We start from the raw sequence: 18,541 nt of genomic DNA on the forward strand, positions 1-18,541 counted from the left end.
ACGATAACTTTTGATCCGCCCGTCAGATCGTGGCGATTCTTATATTGATTCGGGGGTACTCGGGAAGATCCATCGCGCGATGACAGCCCTGGCGGTCATCCGGCTTCCCGACATGCTCGGATCGTCCATCCGGTGTCATCTAGCAGGATTTTTTCGCACTTTCATTTAAACGGACTTCGTACGACAATGCGAGTGGAAACTCTTAATTACTTTGACAATGGAGAGGCATGCTGGGTGCGATCATACCAGCACAAATGCACTGGATCCCATCAGAACTCCGAAGTTAAGCGTGCTTGGGCGAGAGTAGTACTAGGATGGGTGACCTCCTGGGAAGTCCTCGTGTTGCACCCCTGTCACTTTTTTCGGCTATCTACCACTTTTTTCGAACAATCTTTCGGTTCTGGAACATCGATGCGAACTGAAACGCACGTTTAGTGCGTCGCCTCCTACGTTTCGGTTCGGATCTTTTTATTTTCTTCCGGATGGTGAATTCAAAGACGTCCGGTCTTTATTATGGCGGGGTGATAGTGTCGTTTGATTCGATAAACGGAATTCGTTCTGACATTTCATTTGCAGTCAAATTATAGCGGGGGTTTGTTTAGATTCAGTGACGTACAGGCTATAGCGGATGAGTGTACTAGTGGATGCGAGTCATGAATCCGGTCGGAAGGTGTTTACTGGCCGTGAGCTACCCTTGGTGCACAAATATCGTTCCGACGATAACTTTTGATCCGCCCGTCAGATCGTGGCGATTCTTATATTAATTCGGGGGTACTCGGGAAGATCCATCGCGCGATGACAGCCCTGGCGGTCATCCGGCTTCCCGACATGCTCGGATCGTCCATCCGGTGTCATCTAGCAGGATTTTTTCGCACTTTCATTTAAACGGACTTCGTACGACAATGCGAGTGGAAACTCTTTATTACTTTGACAATGGAGAGGCATGCTGGGTGCGATCATACCAGCACAAATGCACTGGATCCCATCAGAACTCCGAAGTTAAGCGTGCTTGGGCGAGAGTAGTACTAGGATGGGTGACCTCCTGGGAAGTCCTCGTGTTGCACCCCTGTCACTTTTTTCGGCTATCTACCACTTTTTTCGAACAATCTTTCGGTTCTGGAACATCGACGCGAACTGAAACGCACGTTTAGTGCGTCGCCTCCTACGTTTCGGTTCGGATCTTATTATTTTCTTCCGGATGGTGAATTCAAAGACGTCCGGTCTTTATTATGGCGGGGTGATTGTGTCGTTTGATTCGATAAACGGAATTCGTTCTGACATTTCATTTGCCGTCAAATTATAGCGGGGGTTTGTTTAGATTCAGTGACGTACAGGCTATAGCGGATGAGTGTACTAGTGGATGCGAGTCATGAATCCGGTCGGAAGGTGTTTACTGGCCGTGAGCTACCCTTGGTGCACAAATATCGTTCCGACGATAACTTTTGATCCGCCCGTCAGATCGTAGCGATTCTTATATTGATTCGGGGCTACTCGGGAAGATTAATCGCGCGATGACAGCCCTGGCGGTCATCCGGCTTCCCGACATGCTCGGATCGTCCATCCGGTGTCATCTAGCAGGATTTTTTCGCACTTTCATTTAAACGGACTTCGTACGACAATGCGAGTGGAAACTCTTTATTACTTTGACAATGGAAAGGCATGCTGGGTGCGATCATACCAGCACAAATGCACTGGATCCCATCAGAACTCCGAAGTTAAGCGTGCTTGGGCGAGAGTAGTACTAGGATGGGTGACCTCCTGGGAAGTCCTCGTGTTGCACCCCTGTCACTTTTTTCGGCTATCTACCACTTTTTTCGAACAATCTTTCGGTTCTGGAACATCGATGCGAACTGAAACGCACGTTTAGTGCGTCGCCTCCTACGTTTCGGTTCGGATCTTTTTATTTTCTTCCGGATGGTGAATTCAAAGACGTCCGGTCTTTATTATGGCGAGGTGATAGTGTCGTTTGATTCGATAAACGGAATTCGTTCTGACATTTCATTTGCGATCAAATTATAGCGGGGGTTTGTTTAGATTCAGTGACGTACAGGCTATAGCGGATGAGTGTACTAGTGGATGCGAGTCATGAATCCGGTCGGAAGGTGTTTACTGGCCGTGAGCTACCCTTGGTGCACAAATATCGTTCCGACGATAACTTTTGATCCGCCCGTCAGATCGTGGCGATTCTTATATTAATTCGGGGGTACTCGGGAAGATCCATCGCGCGATGACAGCCCTGGCGGTCATCCGGCTTCCCGACATGCTCGGATCGTCCATCCGGTGTCATCTAGCAGGATTTTTTCGCACTTTCATTTAAACGGACTTCGTACGACAATGCGAGTGGAAACTCTTTATTACTTTGACAATGGAGAGGCATGCTGGGTGCGATCATACCAGCACAAATGCACTGGATCCCATCAGAACTCCGAAGTTAAGCGTGCTTGGGCGAGAGTAGTACTAGGATGGGTGACCTCCTGGGAAGTCCTCGTGTTGCACCCCTGTCACTTTTTTCGGCTATCTACCACTTTTTTCGAACAATCTTTCGGTTCTGGAACATCGATGCGAACTGAAACGCACGTTTAGTGCGTCGCCTCCTACGTTTCGGTTCGGATCTTTTTATTTTCTTCCGGATGGTGAATTCAAACACGTCCGGTCTTTATTATGGCGGGGTGATAGTGTCGTTTGATTCGATAAACGGAATTCGTTCTGACATTTCATTTGCGGTCAAATTATAGCGGGGGTTTGTTTAGATTCAGTGACGTACAGGCTATAGCGGATGAGTGTACTAGTGGATGCGAGTCATGAATCCGGTCGGAAGGTGTTTACTGGCCGTGAGCTACCCTTGGTGCACAAATATCGTTCCGACGATAACTTTTGATCCGCCCGTCAGATCGTGGCGATTCTTATATTGATTCGGGGGTACTCGGGAAGAATCATCGCGCGATGACAGCCCTGGCGGTCATCCGGCTTCCCGACATGCTCGGATCGTCCATCCGGTGTCATCTAGCAGGATTTTTTCGCACTTTCATTTAAACGGACTTCGTACGACAATGCGAGTGGAAACTCTTTATTACTTTGACAATGGAGAGGCATGCTGGGTGCGATCATACCAGCACAAATGCACTGGATCCCATCAGAACTCCGAAGTTAAGCGTGCTTGGGCGAGAGTAGTACTAGGATGGGTGACCTCCTGGGAAGTCCTCGTGTTGCACCCCTGTCACTTTTTTCGGCTATCTACCACTTTTTTCGAACAATCTTTCGGTTCTGGAACATTGATGCGAACTGAAACGCACGTTTAGTGCGTCGCCTCCTACGTTTCGGTTCGGATCTTATTATTTTCTTCCGGATGGTGAATTCAAAGACGTCCGGTCTTTATTATGGCGGGGTGATAGTGTCGTTTGATTCGATAAACGGAATTCGTTCTGACATTTCATTTGCCGTCAAATTATAGCGGGGGTTTGTTTAGATTCAGTGACGTACAGGCTATAGCAGATGAGTGTACTAGTGGATGCGAGTCATGAATCCGGTCGGAAGGTGTTTACTAGCCGTGAGCTACCCTTGGTGCACAAATATCGTTCCGACGATAACTTTTGATCCGCCCGTCAGATCGTGGCGATTCTTATATTGATTCGGGGGTACTCGGGAAGATTCATCGCGCGATGACAGCCTTGGCGGTCATCCGGCTTCCCGACATGCTCGGATCGTCCATCCGGTGTCATCTAGCAGGATTTTTTCGCACTTTCATTTAAACGGACTTCGTACGACAATGCGAGTGGAAACTCTTTATTACTTTGACAATGGAGAGGCATGCTGGGTGCGATCATACCAGCACAAATGCACTGGATCCCATCAGAACTCCGAAGTTAAGCGTGCTTGGGCGAGAGTAGTACTAGGATGGGTGACCTCATGGGAAGTCCTCGTGTTGCACCCCTGTCACTTTTTTCGGCTATCTACCACTTTTTTCGAACAATCTTTCGGTTCTGGAACATCGATGCGAACTGAAACGCACGTTTAGTGCGTCGCCTCCTACGTTTCGGTTCGGATCTTTTTATTTTCTTCCGGATGGTGAATTCAAAGACGTCCGGTCTTTATTATGGCGAGGTGATAGTGTCGTTTGATTCGATAAACGGAATTCGTTCTGACATTTCATTTGCGGTCAAATTATAGCGGGGGTTTGTTTAGATTCAGTGACGTACAGGCTATAGCGGATGAGTGTACTAGTGGATGCGAGTCATGAATCCGGTCGGAAGGTGTTTACTGGCCGTGAGCTACCCTTGGTGCACAAATATCGTTCCGACGATAACTTTTGATCCGCCCGTCAGATCGTGGCGATTCTTATATTGATTCGGGGGTACTCGGGAAGATTCATCGCGCGATGACAGCCCTGGCGGTCATCCGGCTTCCCGACATGCTCGGATCGTCCATCCGGTGTCATCTAGCAGGATTTTTTCGCACTTTCATTTAAACGGACTTCGTACGACAATGCGAGTGGAAACTCTTTATTACTTTGACAATGGAGAGGCATGCTGGGTGCGATCATACCAGCACAAATGCACTGGATCCCATCAGAACTCCGAAGTTAAGCGTGCTTGGGCGAGAGTAGTACTAGGATGGGTGACCTCCTGGGAAGTCCTCGTGTTGCACCCCTGTCACTTTTTTCGGCTATCTACCACTTTTTTCGAACAATCTTTCGGTTCTGGAACATCGATGCGAACTGAAACGCACGTTTAGTGCGTCGCCTCCTACGTTTCGGTTCGGATCTTTTTATTTTCTTCCGGATGGTGAATTCAAAGACGTCCGGTCTTTATTATGGCGAGGTGATAGTGTCGTTTGATTCGATAAACGGAATTCGTTCTGACATTTCATTTGCGGTCAAATTATAGCGGGGGTTTGTTTAGATTCAGTGACGTACAGGCTATAGCGGATGAGTGTACTAGTGGATGCGAGTCATGAATCCGGTCGGAAGGTGTTTACTGGCCGTGAGCTACCCTTGGTGCACAAATATCGTTCCGACGATAACTTTTGATCCGCCCGTCAGATCATGGCGATTCTTATATTGATTCGGGGGTACTCGGGAAGATCCATCGCGCGATGACAGCCCTGGCGGTCATCCGGCTTCCCGACATGCTCGGATCGTCCATCCGGTGTCATCTAGCAGGATTTTTTCGCACTTTCATTTAAACGGACTTCGTACGACAATGCGAGTGGAAACTCTTAATTACTTTGACAATGGAGAGGCATGCTGGGTGCGATCATACCAGCACAAATGCACTGGATCCCATCAGAACTCCGAAGTTAAGCGTGCTTGGGCGAGAGTAGTACTAGGATGGGTGACCTCCTGGGAAGTCCTCGTGTTGCACCCCTGTCACTTTTTTCGGCTATCTACCACTTTTTTCGAACAATCTTTCGGTTCTGGAACATCGATGCGAACTGAAACGCACGTTTAGTGCGTCGCCTCCTACGTTTCGGTTCGGATCTTTTTATTTTCTTCCGGATGGTGAATTCAAAGACGTCCGGTCTTTATTATGGCGGGGTGATAGTGTCGTTTGATTCGATAAACGGAATTCGTTCTGACATTTCATTTGCAGTCAAATTATAGCGGGGGTTTGTTTAGATTCAGTGACGTACAGGCTATAGCGGATGAGTGTACTAGTGGATGCGAGTCATGAATCCGGTCGGAAGGTGTTTACTGGCCGTGAGCTACCCTTGGTGCACAAATATCGTTCCGACGATAACTTTTGATCCGCCCGTCAGATCGTGGCGATTCTTATATTGATTCGGGGGTACTCGGGAAGATCCATCGCGCGATGACAGCTTTGGCGGTCATCCGGCTTCCCGACATGCTCGGATCGTCCATCCGGTGTCATCTAGCAGGATTTTTTCGCACTTTCATTTAAACGGACTTCGTACGACAATGCGAGTGGAAACTCTTTATTACTTTGACAATGGAGAGGCATGCTGGGTGCGATCATACCAGCACAAATGCACTGGATCCCATCAGAACTCCGAAGTTAAGCGTGCTTGGGCGAGAGTAGTACTAGGATGGGTGACCTCCTGGGAAGTCCTCGTGTTGCACCCCTGTCACTTTTTTCGGCTATCTACCACTTTTTTCGAACAATCTTTCGGTTCTGGAACATCGATGCGAACTGAAACGCACGTTTAGTGCGTCGCCTCCTACGTTTCGGTTCGGATCTTATTATTTTCTTCCGGATGGTGAATTCAAAGACGTCCGGTCTTTATTATGGCGGGGTGATTGTGTCGTTTGATTCGATAAACGGAATTCGTTCTGACATTTCATTTGCCGTCAAATTATAGCGGGGGTTTGTTTAGATTCAGTGACGTACAGGCTATAGCGGATGAGTGTACTAGTGGATGCGAGTCATGAATCCGGTCGGAAGGTGTTTACTGGCCGTGAGCTACCCTTGGTGCACAAATATCGTTCCGACGATAACTTTTGATCCGCCCGTCAGATCGTAGCGATTCTTATATTGATTCGGGGCTACTCGGGAAGATTAATCGCGCGATGACAGCCCTGGCGGTCATCCGGCTTCCCGACATGCTCGGATCGTCCATCCGGTGTAATCTAGCAGGATTTTTTCGCACTTTCATTTAAACGGACTTCGTACGACAATGCGAGTGGAAACTCTTTATTACTTTGACAATGGAAAGGCATGCTGGGTGCGATCATACCAGCACAAATGCACTGGATCCCATCAGAACTCCGAAGTTAAGCGTGCTTGGGCGAGAGTAGTACTAGGATGGGTGACCTCCTGGGAAGTCCTCGTGTTGCACCCCTGTCACTTTTTTCGGCTATCTACCACTTTTTTCGAACAATCTTTCGGTTCTGGAACATCGATGCGAACTGAAACGCACGTTTAGTGCGTCGCCTCCTACGTTTCGGTTCGGATCTTTTTATTTTCTTCCGGATGGTGAATTCAAAGACGTCCGGTCTTTATTATGGCGAGGTGATAGTGTCGTTTGATTCGATAAACGGAATTCGTTCTGACATTTCATTTGCGGTCAAATTATAGCGGGGGTTTGTTTAGATTCAGTGACGTACAGGCTATAGCGGATGAGTGTACTAGTGGATGCGAGTCATGAATCCGGTCGGAAGGTGTTTACTGGCCGTGAGCTACCCTTGGTGCACAAATATCGTTCCGACGATAACTTTTGATCCGCCCGTCAGATCGTGGCGATTCTTATATTGATTCGGGGGTACTCGGGAAGATCCATCGCGCGATGACAGCCCTGGCGGTCATCCGGCTTCCCGACATGCTCGGATCGTCCATCCGGTGTCATCTAGCAGGATTTTTTCGCACTTTCATTTAAACGGACTTCGTACGACAATGCGAGTGGAAACTCTTAATTACTTTGACAATGGAGAGGCATGCTGGGTGCGATCATACCAGCACAAATGCACTGGATCCCATCAGAACTCCGAAGTTAAGCGTGCTTGGGCGAGAGTAGTACTAGGATGGGTGACCTCCTGGGAAGTCCTCGTGTTGCACCCCTGTCACTTTTTTCGGCTATCTACCACTTTTTTCGAACAATCTTTCGGTTCTGGAACATCGATGCGAACTGAAACGCACGTTTAGTGCGTCGCCTCCTACGTTTCGGTTCGGATCTTTTTATTTTCTTCCGGATGGTGAATTCAAAGACGTCCGGTCTTTATTATGGCGGGGTGATAGTGTCGTTTGATTCGATAAACGGAATTCGTTCTGACATTTCATTTGCGGTCAAATTATAGCGGGGGTTTGTTTAGATTCAGTGACGTACAGGCTATAGCGGATGAGTGTACTAGTGGATGCGAGTCATGAATCCGGTCGGAAGGTGTTTACTGGCCGTGAGCTACCCTTGGTGCACAAATATCGTTCCGACGATAACTTTTGATCCGCCCGTCAGATCGTGGCGATTCTTATATTGATTCGGGGGTACTCGGGAAGATTCATCGCGCGATGACAGCCCTGTCGGTCATCCGGCTTCCCGACATGCTCGGATCGTCCATCCGGTGTCATCTAGCAGGATTTTTTCGCACTTTCATTTAAACGGACTTCGTACGACAATGCGAGTGGAAACTCTTTATTACTTTGACAATGGAGAGGCATGCTGGGTGCGATCATACCAGCACAAATGCACTGGATCCCATCAGAACTCCGAAGTTAAGCGTGCTTGGGCGAGAGTAGTACTAGGATGGGTGACCTCCTGGGAAGTCCTCGTGTTGCACCCCTGTCACTTTTTTCGGCTATCTACCACTTTTTTCGAACAATCTTTCGGTTCTGGAACATCGATGCGAACTGAAACGCACGTTTAGTGCGTCGCCTCCTACGTTTCGGTTCGGATCTTTTTATTTTCTTCCGGATGGTGAATTCAAAGACGTCCGGTCTTTATTATGGCGGGGTGATAGTGTCGTTTGATTCGATAAACGGAATTCGTTCTAACATTTCATTTGCAGTCAAATTATAGCGGGGGTTTGTTTAGATTCAGTGACGTACAGGCTATAGCGGATGAGTGTACTAGTGGATGCGAGTCATGAATCCGGTCGGAAGGTGTTTACTGGCCGTGAGCTACCCTTGGTGCACAAATATCGTTCCGACGATAACTTTTGATCCGCCCGTCAGATCGTAGCGATTCTTATATTGATTGGGGGCTACTCGGGAAGATTAATCGCGCGATGACAGCCCTGGCGGTCATCCGGCTTCCCGACATGCTCGGATCGTCCATCCGGTGTAATCTAGCAGGATTTTTTCGCACTTTCATTTAAACGGACTTCGTACGACAATGCGAGTGGAAACTCTTTATTACTTTGACAATGGAGAGGCATGCTGGGTGCGATCATACCAGCACAAATGCACTGGATCCCATCAGAACTCCGAAGTTAAGCGTGCTTGGGCGAGAGTAGTACTAGGATGGGTGACCTCATGGGAAGTCCTCGTGTTGCACCCCTGTCACTTTTTTCGGCTATCTACCACTTTTTTCGAACAATCTTTCGGTTCTGGAACATCGATGCGAACTGAAACGCACGTTTAGTGCGTCGCCTCCTACGTTTCGGTTCGGATCTTTTTATTTTCTTCCGGATGGTGAATTCAAAGACGTCCGGTCTTTATTATGGCGAGGTGATAGTGTCGTTTGATTCGATAAACGGAATTCGTTCTGACATTTCATTTGCGGTCAAATTATAGCGGGGGTTTGTTTAGATTCAGTGACGTACAGGCTATAGCGGATGAGTGTACTAGTGGATGCGAGTCATGAATCCGGTCGGAAGGTGTTTACTGGCCGTGAGCTACCCTTGGTGCACAAATATCGTTCCGACGATAACTTTTGATCCGCCCGTCAGATCGTGGCGATTCTTATATTGATTCGGGGGTACTCGGGAAGATTCATCGCGCGATGACAGCCCTGGCGGTCATCCGGCTTCCCGACATGCTCGGATCGTCCATCCGGTGTCATCTAGCAGGATTTTTTCGCACTTTCATTTAAACGGACTTCGTACGACAATGCGAGTGGAAACTCTTTATTACTTTGACAATGGAGAGGCATGCTGGGTGCGATCATACCAGCACAAATGCACTGGATCCCATCAGAACTCCGAAGTTAAGCGTGCTTGGGCGAGAGTAGTACTAGGATGGGTGACCTCCTGGGAAGTCCTCGTGTTGCACCCCTGTCACTTTTTTCGGCTATCTACCACTTTTTTCGAACAATCTTTCGGTTCTGGAACATCGATGCGAACTGAAACGCACGTTTAGTGCGTCGCCTCCTACGTTTCGGTTCGGATCTTTTTATTTTCTTCCGGATGGTGAATTCAAAGACGTCCGGTCTTTATTATGGCGAGGTGATAGTGTCGTTTGATTCGATAAACGGAATTCGTTCTGACATTTCATTTGCGGTCAAATTATAGCGGGGGTTTGTTTAGATTCAGTGACGTACAGGCTATAGCGGATGAGTGTACTAGTGGATGCGAGTCATGAATCCGGTCGGAAGGTGTTTACTGGCCGTGAGCTACCCTTGGTGCACAAATATCGTTCCGACGATAACTTTTGATCCGCCCGTCAGATCATGGCGATTCTTATATTGATTCGGGGGTACTCGGGAAGATCCATCGCGCGATGACAGCCCTGGCGGTCATCCGGCTTCCCGACATGCTCGGATCGTCCATCCGGTGTCATCTAGCAGGATTTTTTCGCACTTTCATTTAAACGGACTTCGTACGACAATGCGAGTGGAAACTCTTAATTACTTTGACAATGGAGAGGCATGCTGGGTGCGATCATACCAGCACAAATGCACTGGATCCCATCAGAACTCCGAAGTTAAGCGTGCTTGGGCGAGAGTAGTACTAGGATGGGTGACCTCCTGGGAAGTCCTCGTGTTGCACCCCTGTCACTTTTTTCGGCTATCTACCACTTTTTTCGAACAATCTTTCGGTTCTGGAACATCGATGCGAACTGAAACGCACGTTTAGTGCGTCGCCTCCTACGTTTCGGTTCGGATCTTTTTATTTTCTTCCGGATGGTGAATTCAAAGACGTCCGGTCTTTATTATGGCGGGGTGATAGTGTCGTTTGATTCGATAAACGGAATTCGTTCTGACATTTCATTTGCAGTCAAATTATAGCGGGGGTTTGTTTAGATTCAGTGACGTACAGGCTATAGCGGATGAGTGTACTAGTGGATGCGAGTCATGAATCCGGTCGGAAGGTGTTTACTGGCCGTGAGCTACCCTTGGTGCACAAATATCGTTCCGACGATAACTTTTGATCCGCCCGTCAGATCGTGGCGATTCTTATATTGATTCGGGGGTACTCGGGAAGATCCATCGCGCGATGACAGCTTTGGCGGTCATCCGGCTTCCCGACATGCTCGGATCGTCCATCCGGTGTCATCTAGCAGGATTTTTTCGCACTTTCATTTAAACGGACTTCGTACGACAATGCGAGTGGAAACTCTTTATTACTTTGACAATGGAGAGGCATGCTGGGTGCGATCATACCAGCACAAATGCACTGGATCCCATCAGAACTCCGAAGTTAAGCGTGCTTGGGCGAGAGTAGTACTAGGATGGGTGACCTCCTGGGAAGTCCTCGTGTTGCACCCCTGTCACTTTTTTCGGCTATCTACCACTTTTTTCGAACAATCTTTCGGTTCTGGAACATCGATGCGAACTGAAACGCACGTTTAGTGCGTCGCCTCCTACGTTTCGGTTCGGATCTTATTATTTTCTTCCGGATGGTGAATTCAAAGACGTCCGGTCTTTATTATGGCGGGGTGATTGTGTCGTTTGATTCGATAAACGGAATTCGTTCTGACATTTCATTTGCCGTCAAATTATAGCGGGGGTTTGTTTAGATTCAGTGACGTACAGGCTATAGCGGATGAGTGTACTAGTGGATGCGAGTCATGAATCCGGTCGGAAGGTGTTTACTGGCCGTGAGCTACCCTTGGTGCACAAATATCGTTCCGACGATAACTTTTGATCCGCCCGTCAGATCGTAGCGATTCTTATATTGATTCGGGGCTACTCGGGAAGATTAATCGCGCGATGACAGCCCTGGCGGTCATCCGGCTTCCCGACATGCTCGGATCGTCCATCCGGTGTAATCTAGCAGGATTTTTTCGCACTTTCATTTAAACGGACTTCGTACGACAATGCGAGTGGAAACTCTTTATTACTTTGACAATGGAAAGGCATGCTGGGTGCGATCATACCAGCACAAATGCACTGGATCCCATCAGAACTCCGAAGTTAAGCGTGCTTGGGCGAGAGTAGTACTAGGATGGGTGACCTCCTGGGAAGTCCTCGTGTTGCACCCCTGTCACTTTTTTCGGCTATCTACCACTTTTTTCGAACAATCTTTCGGTTCTGGAACATCGATGCGAACTGAAACGCACGTTTAGTGCGTCGCCTCCTACGTTTCGGTTCGGATCTTTTTATTTTCTTCCGGATGGTGAATTCAAAGACGTCCGGTCTTTATTATGGCGAGGTGATAGTGTCGTTTGATTCGATAAACGGAATTCGTTCTGACATTTCATTTGCGATCAAATTATAGCGGGGGTTTGTTTAGATTCAGTGACGTACAGGCTATAGCGGATGAGTGTACTAGTGGATGCGAGTCATGAATCCGGTCGGAAGGTGTTTACTGGCCGTGAGCTACCCTTGGTGCACAAATATCGTTCCGACGATAACTTTTGATCCGCCCGTCAGATCGTGGCGATTCTTATATTAATTCGGGGGTACTCGGGAAGATCCATCGCGCGATGACAGCCCTGGCGGTCATCCGGCTTCCCGACATGCTCGGATCGTCCATCCGGTGTCATCTAGCAGGATTTTTTCGCACTTTCATTTAAACGGACTTCGTACGACAATGCGAGTGGAAACTCTTTATTACTTTGACAATGGAGAGGCATGCTGGGTGCGATCATACCAGCACAAATGCACTGGATCCCATCAGAACTCCGAAGTTAAGCGTGCTTGGGCGAGAGTAGTACTAGGATGGGTGACCTCCTGGGAAGTCCTCGTGTTGCACCCCTGTCACTTTTTTCGGCTATCTACCACTTTTTTCGAACAATCTTTCGGTTCTGGAACATCGATGCGAACTGAAACGCACGTTTAGTGCGTCGCCTCCTACGTTTCGGTTCGGATCTTTTTATTTTCTTCCGGATGGTGAATTCAAACACGTCCGGTCTTTATTATGGCGGGGTGATAGTGTCGTTTGATTCGATAAACGGAATTCGTTCTGACATTTCATTTGCGGTCAAATTATAGCGGGGGTTTGTTTAGATTCAGTGACGTACAGGCTATAGCGGATGAGTGTACTAGTGGATGCGAGTCATGAATCCGGTCGGAAGGTGTTTACTGGCCGTGAGCTACCCTTGGTGCACAAATATCGTTCCGACGATAACTTTTGATCCGCCCGTCAGATCGTGGCGATTCTTATATTGATTCGGGGGTACTCGGGAAGAATCATCGCGCGATGACAGCCCTGGCGGTCATCCGGCTTCCCGACATGCTCGGATCGTCCATCCGGTGTCATCTAGCAGGATTTTTTCGCACTTTCATTTAAACGGACTTCGTACGACAATGCGAGTGGAAACTCTTTATTACTTTGACAATGGAGAGGCATGCTGGGTGCGATCATACCAGCACAAATGCACTGGATCCCATCAGAACTCCGAAGTTAAGCGTGCTTGGGCGAGAGTAGTACTAGGATGGGTGACCTCCTGGGAAGTCCTCGTGTTGCACCCCTGTCACTTTTTTCGGCTATCTACCACTTTTTTCGAACAATCTTTCGGTTCTGGAACATTGATGCGAACTGAAACGCACGTTTAGTGCGTCGCCTCCTACGTTTCGGTTCGGATCTTATTATTTTCTTCCGGATGGTGAATTCAAAGACGTCCGGTCTTTATTATGGCGGGGTGATAGTGTCGTTTGATTCGATAAACGGAATTCGTTCTGACATTTCATTTGCCGTCAAATTATAGCGGGGGTTTGTTTAGATTCAGTGACGTACAGGCTATAGCAGATGAGTGTACTAGTGGATGCGAGTCATGAATCCGGTCGGAAGGTGTTTACTAGCCGTGAGCTACCCTTGGTGCACAAATATCGTTCCGACGATAACTTTTGATCCGCCCGTCAGATCGTGGCGATTCTTATATTGATTCGGGGGTACTCGGGAAGATTCATCGCGCGATGACAGCCTTGGCGGTCATCCGGCTTCCCGACATGCTCGGATCGTCCATCCGGTGTCATCTAGCAGGATTTTTTCGCACTTTCATTTAAACGGACTTCGTACGACAATGCGAGTGGAAACTCTTTATTACTTTGACAATGGAGAGGCATGCTGGGTGCGATCATACCAGCACAAATGCACTGGATCCCATCAGAACTCCGAAGTTAAGCGTGCTTGGGCGAGAGTAGTACTAGGATGGGTGACCTCATGGGAAGTCCTCGTGTTGCACCCCTGTCACTTTTTTCGGCTATCTACCACTTTTTTCGAACAATCTTTCGGTTCTGGAACATCGATGCGAACTGAAACGCACGTTTAGTGCGTCGCCTCCTACGTTTCGGTTCGGATCTTTTTATTTTCTTCCGGATGGTGAATTCAAAGACGTCCGGTCTTTATTATGGCGAGGTGATAGTGTCGTTTGATTCGATAAACGGAATTCGTTCTGACATTTCATTTGCGGTCAAATTATAGCGGGGGTTTGTTTAGATTCAGTGACGTACAGGCTATAGCGGATGAGTGTACTAGTGGATGCGAGTCATGAATCCGGTCGGAAGGTGTTTACTGGCCGTGAGCTACCCTTGGTGCACAAATATCGTTCCGACGATAACTTTTGATCCGCCCGTCAGATCGTGGCGATTCTTATATTGATTCGGGGGTACTCGGGAAGATTCATCGCGCGATGACAGCCCTAGCGGTCATCCGGCTTCCCGACATGCTCGGATCGTCCATCCGGTGTCATCTAGCAGGATTTTTTCGCACTTTCATTTAAACGGACTTCGTACGACAATGCGAGTGGAAACTCTTTATTACTTTGACAATGGAGAGGCATGCTGGGTGCGATCATACCAGCACAAATGCACTGGATCCCATCAGAACTCCGAAGTTAAGCGTGCTTGGGCGAGAGTAGTACTAGGATGGGTGACCTCCTGGGAAGTCCTCGTGTTGCACCCCTGTCACTTTTTTCGGCTATCTACCACTTTTTTCGAACAATCTTTCGGTTCTGGAACATCGATGCGAACTGAAACGCACGTTTAGTGCGTCGCCTCCTACGTTTCGGTTCGGATCTTTTTATTTTCTTCCGGATGGTGAATTCAAAGACGTCCGGTCTTTATTATGGCGAGGTGATAGTGTCGTTTGATTCGATAAACGGAATTCGTTCTGACATTTCATTTGCGGTCAAATTATAGCGGGGGTTTGTTTAGATTCAGTGACGTACAGGCTATAGCGGATGAGTGTACTAGTGGATGCGAGTCATGAATCCGGTCGGAAGGTGTTTACTGGCCGTGAGCTACCCTTGGTGCACAAATATCGTTCCGACGATAACTTTTGATCCGCCCGTCAGATCATGGCGATTCTTATATTGATTCGGGGGTACTCGGGAAGATCCATCGCGCGATGACAGCCCTGGCGGTCATCCGGCTTCCCGACATGCTCGGATCGTCCATCCGGTGTCATCTAGCAGGATTTTTTCGCACTTTCATTTAAACGGACTTCGTACGACAATGCGAGTGGAAACTCTTAATTACTTTGACAATGGAGAGGCATGCTGGGTGCGATCATACCAGCACAAATGCACTGGATCCCATCAGAACTCCGAAGTTAAGCGTGCTTGGGCGAGAGTAGTACTAGGATGGGTGACCTCCTGGGAAGTCCTCGTGTTGCACCCCTGTCACTTTTTTCGGCTATCTACCACTTTTTTCGAACAATCTTTCGGTTCTGGAACATCGATGCGAACTGAAACGCACGTTTAGTGCGTCGCCTCCTACGTTTCGGTTCGGATCTTTTTATTTTCTTCCGGATGGTGAATTCAAAGACGTCCGGTCTTTATTATGGCGGGGTGATAGTGTCGTTTGATTCGATAAACGGAATTCGTTCTGACATTTCATTTGCAGTCAAATTATAGCGGGGGTTTGTTTAGATTCAGTGACGTACAGGCTATAGCGGATGAGTGTACTAGTGGATGCGAGTCATGAATCCGGTCGGAAGGTGTTTACTGGCCGTGAGCTACCCTTGGTGCACAAATATCGTTCCGACGATAACTTTTGATCCGCCCGTCAGATCGTGGCGATTCTTATATTGATTCGGGGGTACTCGGGAAGATCCATCGCGCGATGACAGCTTTGGCGGTCATCCGGCTTCCCGACATGCTCGGATCGTCCATCCGGTGTCATCTAGCAGGATTTTTTCGCACTTTCATTTAAACGGATTTCGTACGACAATGCGAGTGGAAACTCTTTATTACTTTGACAATGGAGAGGCATGCTGGGTGCGATCATACCAGCACAAATGCACTGGATCCCATCAGAACTCCGAAGTTAAGCGTGCTTGGGCGAGAGTAGTACTAGGATGGGTGACCTCCTGGGAAGTCCTCGTGTTGCACCCCTGTCACTTTTTTCGGCTATCTACCACTTTTTTCGAACAATCTTTCGGTTCTGGAACATTGATGCGAACTGAAACGCACGTTTAGTGCGTCGCCTCCTACGTTTCGGTTCGGATCTTATTATTTTCTTCCGGATGGTGAATTCAAAGACGTCCGGTCTTTATTATGGCGGGGTGATTGTGTCGTTTGATTCGATAAACGGAATTCGTTCTGACATTTCATTTGCCGTCAAATTATAGCGGGGGTTTGTTTAGATTCAGTGACGTACAGGCTATAGCGGATGAGTGTACTAGTGGATGCGAGTCATGAATCCGGTCGGAAGGTGTTTACTGGCCGTGAGCTACCCTTGGTGCACAAATATCGTTCCGACGATAACTTTTGATCCGCCCGTCAGATCGTAGCGATTCATATATTGATTCGGGGCTACTCGGGAAGATTAATCGCGCGATGACAGCCCTGGCGGTCATCCGGCTTCCCGACATGCTCGGATCGTCCATCCGGTGTAATCTAGCAGGATTTTTTCGCACTTTCATTTAAACGGACTTCGTACGACAATGCGAGTGGAAACTCTTTATTACTTTGACAATGGAAAGGCATGCTGGGTGCGATCATACCAGCACAAATGCACTGGATCCCATCAGAACTCCGAAGTTAAGCGTGCTTGGGCGAGAGTAGTACTAGGATGGGTGACCTCCTGGGAAGTCCTCGTGTTGCACCCCTGTCACTTTTTTCGGCTATCTACCACTTTTTTCGAACAATCTTTCGGTTCTGGAACATCGATGCGAACTGAAACGCACGTTTAGTGCGTCGCCTCCTACGTTTCGGTTCGGATCTTTTTATTTTCTTCCGGATGGTGAATTCAAAGACGTCCGGTCTTTATTATGGCGAGGTGATAGTGTCGTTTGATTCGATAAACGGAATTCGTTCTGACATTTCATTTGCGGTCAAATTATAGCGGGGGTTTGTTTAGATTCAGTGACGTACAGGCTATAGCGGATGAGTGTACTAGTGGATGCGAGTCATGAATCCGGTCGGAAGGTGTTTACTGGCCGTGAGCTACCCTTGGTGCACAAATATCGTTCCGACGATAACTTTTGATCCGCCCGTCAGATCGTGGCGATTCTTATATTGATTCGGGGGTACTCGGGAAGATCCATCGCGCGATGACAGCCCTGGCGGTCATCCGGCTTCCCGACATGCTCGGATCGTCCATCCGGTGTCATCTAGCAGGATTTTTTCGCACTTTCATTTAAACGGACTTCGTACGACAATGCGAGTGGAAACTCTTAATTACTTTGACAATGGAGAGGCATGCTGGGTGCGATCATACCAGCACAAATGCACTGGATCCCATCAGAACTCCGAAGTTAAGCGTGCTTGGGCGAGAGTAGTACTAGGATGGGTGACCTCCTGGGAAGTCCTCGTGTTGCACCCCTGTCACTTTTTTCGGCTATCTACCACTTTTTTCGAACAATCTTTCGGTTCTGGAACATCGATGCGAACTGAAACGCACGTTTAGTGCGTCGCCTCCTACGTTTCGGTTCGGATCTTTTTATTTTCTTCCGGATGGTGAATTCAAAGACGTCCGGTCTTTATTATGGCGGGGTGATAGTGTCGTTTGATTCGATAAACGGAATTCGTTCTGACATTTCATTTGCGGTCAAATTATAGCGGGGGTTTGTTTAGATTCAGTGACGTACAGGCTATAGCGGATGAGTGTACTAGTGGATGCGAGTCATGAATCCGGTCGGAAGGTGTTTACTGGCCGTGAGCTACCCTTGGTGCACAAATATCGTTCCGACGATAACTTTTGATCCGCCCGTCAGATCGTGGCGATTCTTATATTGATTCGGGGGTACTCGGGAAGATTCATCGCGCGATGACAGCCCTGTCGGTCATCCGGCTTCCCGACATGCTCGGATCGTCCATCCGGTGTCATCTAGCAGGATTTTTTCGCACTTTCATTTAAACGGACTTCGTACGACAATGCGAGTGGAAACTCTTTATTACTTTGACAATGGAGAGGCATGCTGGGTGCGATCATACCAGCACAAATGCACTGGATCCCATCAGAACTCCGAAGTTAAGCGTGCTTGGGCGAGAGTAGTACTAGGATGGGTGACCTCCTGGGAAGTCCTCGTGTTGCACCCCTGTCACTTTTTTCGGCTATCTACCACTTTTTTCGAACAATCTTTCGGTTCTGGAACATCGATGCGAACTGAAACGCACGTTTAGTGCGTCGCCTCCTACGTTTCGGTTCGGATCTTTTTATTTTCTTCCGGATGGTGAATTCAAAGACGTCCGGTCTTTATTATGGCGGGGTGATAGTGTCGTTTGATTCGATAAACGGAATTCGTTCTAACATTTCATTTGCAGTCAAATTATAGCGGGGGTTTGTTTAGATTCAGTGACGTACAGGCTATAGCGGATGAGTGTACTAG

The 18,541-nt window shown here is 48.2% G+C and overlaps 26 non-coding genes across 26 annotated transcripts; all 26 read left to right on the forward strand.

Annotated features, from left to right (window-relative positions):
- Positions 1-232: 232 nt before the first annotated feature.
- Positions 233-351, forward strand: LOC143870566 (5S ribosomal RNA). Its single transcript, XR_013245341.1, has one exon. It is a non-coding gene; the product is annotated as a 5S ribosomal RNA (ribosomal RNA).
- A 597-nt stretch (positions 352-948) lies between these two features.
- LOC143870567 (5S ribosomal RNA) lies at positions 949-1,067 on the forward strand. Its single transcript, XR_013245342.1, has one exon. It is a non-coding gene; the product is annotated as a 5S ribosomal RNA (ribosomal RNA).
- Positions 1,068-1,664: 597 nt separating this feature from the next.
- Positions 1,665-1,783, forward strand: LOC143870568 (5S ribosomal RNA). Its single transcript, XR_013245343.1, has one exon. It is a non-coding gene; the product is annotated as a 5S ribosomal RNA (ribosomal RNA).
- A 597-nt stretch (positions 1,784-2,380) lies between these two features.
- Positions 2,381-2,499, forward strand: LOC143870569 (5S ribosomal RNA). The gene has a single exon (XR_013245344.1). It is a non-coding gene; the product is annotated as a 5S ribosomal RNA (ribosomal RNA).
- Positions 2,500-3,096: 597 nt separating this feature from the next.
- LOC143870570 (5S ribosomal RNA) lies at positions 3,097-3,215 on the forward strand. Its single transcript, XR_013245345.1, has one exon. It is a non-coding gene; the product is annotated as a 5S ribosomal RNA (ribosomal RNA).
- Positions 3,216-3,812: 597 nt separating this feature from the next.
- Positions 3,813-3,931, forward strand: LOC143872975 (5S ribosomal RNA). Its single transcript, XR_013247698.1, has one exon. It is a non-coding gene; the product is annotated as a 5S ribosomal RNA (ribosomal RNA).
- Positions 3,932-4,528: 597 nt separating this feature from the next.
- On the forward strand, positions 4,529-4,647 carry LOC143870571 (5S ribosomal RNA). Its single transcript, XR_013245346.1, has one exon. It is a non-coding gene; the product is annotated as a 5S ribosomal RNA (ribosomal RNA).
- A 597-nt stretch (positions 4,648-5,244) lies between these two features.
- LOC143870572 (5S ribosomal RNA) lies at positions 5,245-5,363 on the forward strand. The gene has a single exon (XR_013245347.1). It is a non-coding gene; the product is annotated as a 5S ribosomal RNA (ribosomal RNA).
- Positions 5,364-5,960: 597 nt separating this feature from the next.
- On the forward strand, positions 5,961-6,079 carry LOC143870573 (5S ribosomal RNA). Its single transcript, XR_013245348.1, has one exon. It is a non-coding gene; the product is annotated as a 5S ribosomal RNA (ribosomal RNA).
- A 597-nt stretch (positions 6,080-6,676) lies between these two features.
- On the forward strand, positions 6,677-6,795 carry LOC143870575 (5S ribosomal RNA). The gene has a single exon (XR_013245350.1). It is a non-coding gene; the product is annotated as a 5S ribosomal RNA (ribosomal RNA).
- A 597-nt stretch (positions 6,796-7,392) lies between these two features.
- On the forward strand, positions 7,393-7,511 carry LOC143870576 (5S ribosomal RNA). The gene has a single exon (XR_013245351.1). It is a non-coding gene; the product is annotated as a 5S ribosomal RNA (ribosomal RNA).
- A 597-nt stretch (positions 7,512-8,108) lies between these two features.
- LOC143870577 (5S ribosomal RNA) lies at positions 8,109-8,227 on the forward strand. Its single transcript, XR_013245352.1, has one exon. It is a non-coding gene; the product is annotated as a 5S ribosomal RNA (ribosomal RNA).
- A 597-nt stretch (positions 8,228-8,824) lies between these two features.
- Positions 8,825-8,943, forward strand: LOC143872976 (5S ribosomal RNA). The gene has a single exon (XR_013247699.1). It is a non-coding gene; the product is annotated as a 5S ribosomal RNA (ribosomal RNA).
- A 597-nt stretch (positions 8,944-9,540) lies between these two features.
- On the forward strand, positions 9,541-9,659 carry LOC143870579 (5S ribosomal RNA). The gene has a single exon (XR_013245353.1). It is a non-coding gene; the product is annotated as a 5S ribosomal RNA (ribosomal RNA).
- Positions 9,660-10,256: 597 nt separating this feature from the next.
- Positions 10,257-10,375, forward strand: LOC143870580 (5S ribosomal RNA). The gene has a single exon (XR_013245354.1). It is a non-coding gene; the product is annotated as a 5S ribosomal RNA (ribosomal RNA).
- Positions 10,376-10,972: 597 nt separating this feature from the next.
- LOC143870581 (5S ribosomal RNA) lies at positions 10,973-11,091 on the forward strand. The gene has a single exon (XR_013245355.1). It is a non-coding gene; the product is annotated as a 5S ribosomal RNA (ribosomal RNA).
- A 597-nt stretch (positions 11,092-11,688) lies between these two features.
- Positions 11,689-11,807, forward strand: LOC143870582 (5S ribosomal RNA). Its single transcript, XR_013245356.1, has one exon. It is a non-coding gene; the product is annotated as a 5S ribosomal RNA (ribosomal RNA).
- A 597-nt stretch (positions 11,808-12,404) lies between these two features.
- LOC143870583 (5S ribosomal RNA) lies at positions 12,405-12,523 on the forward strand. Its single transcript, XR_013245357.1, has one exon. It is a non-coding gene; the product is annotated as a 5S ribosomal RNA (ribosomal RNA).
- A 597-nt stretch (positions 12,524-13,120) lies between these two features.
- LOC143870584 (5S ribosomal RNA) lies at positions 13,121-13,239 on the forward strand. The gene has a single exon (XR_013245358.1). It is a non-coding gene; the product is annotated as a 5S ribosomal RNA (ribosomal RNA).
- A 597-nt stretch (positions 13,240-13,836) lies between these two features.
- On the forward strand, positions 13,837-13,955 carry LOC143872977 (5S ribosomal RNA). Its single transcript, XR_013247700.1, has one exon. It is a non-coding gene; the product is annotated as a 5S ribosomal RNA (ribosomal RNA).
- Positions 13,956-14,552: 597 nt separating this feature from the next.
- On the forward strand, positions 14,553-14,671 carry LOC143870585 (5S ribosomal RNA). The gene has a single exon (XR_013245359.1). It is a non-coding gene; the product is annotated as a 5S ribosomal RNA (ribosomal RNA).
- Positions 14,672-15,268: 597 nt separating this feature from the next.
- LOC143870587 (5S ribosomal RNA) lies at positions 15,269-15,387 on the forward strand. Its single transcript, XR_013245361.1, has one exon. It is a non-coding gene; the product is annotated as a 5S ribosomal RNA (ribosomal RNA).
- A 597-nt stretch (positions 15,388-15,984) lies between these two features.
- On the forward strand, positions 15,985-16,103 carry LOC143870588 (5S ribosomal RNA). Its single transcript, XR_013245362.1, has one exon. It is a non-coding gene; the product is annotated as a 5S ribosomal RNA (ribosomal RNA).
- Positions 16,104-16,700: 597 nt separating this feature from the next.
- On the forward strand, positions 16,701-16,819 carry LOC143870589 (5S ribosomal RNA). Its single transcript, XR_013245363.1, has one exon. It is a non-coding gene; the product is annotated as a 5S ribosomal RNA (ribosomal RNA).
- Positions 16,820-17,416: 597 nt separating this feature from the next.
- LOC143870590 (5S ribosomal RNA) lies at positions 17,417-17,535 on the forward strand. The gene has a single exon (XR_013245364.1). It is a non-coding gene; the product is annotated as a 5S ribosomal RNA (ribosomal RNA).
- A 597-nt stretch (positions 17,536-18,132) lies between these two features.
- On the forward strand, positions 18,133-18,251 carry LOC143870591 (5S ribosomal RNA). Its single transcript, XR_013245365.1, has one exon. It is a non-coding gene; the product is annotated as a 5S ribosomal RNA (ribosomal RNA).
- Positions 18,252-18,541: the final 290 nt, after the last annotated feature.

This window comes from Tasmannia lanceolata, unplaced genomic scaffold (genome assembly GCF_043159265.1).
Source record: "Tasmannia lanceolata isolate RefF3 unplaced genomic scaffold, GAP_Taslan_0.1 ptg000003l, whole genome shotgun sequence".
NCBI lineage: Eukaryota > Viridiplantae > Streptophyta > Magnoliopsida > Canellales > Winteraceae > Tasmannia > Tasmannia lanceolata.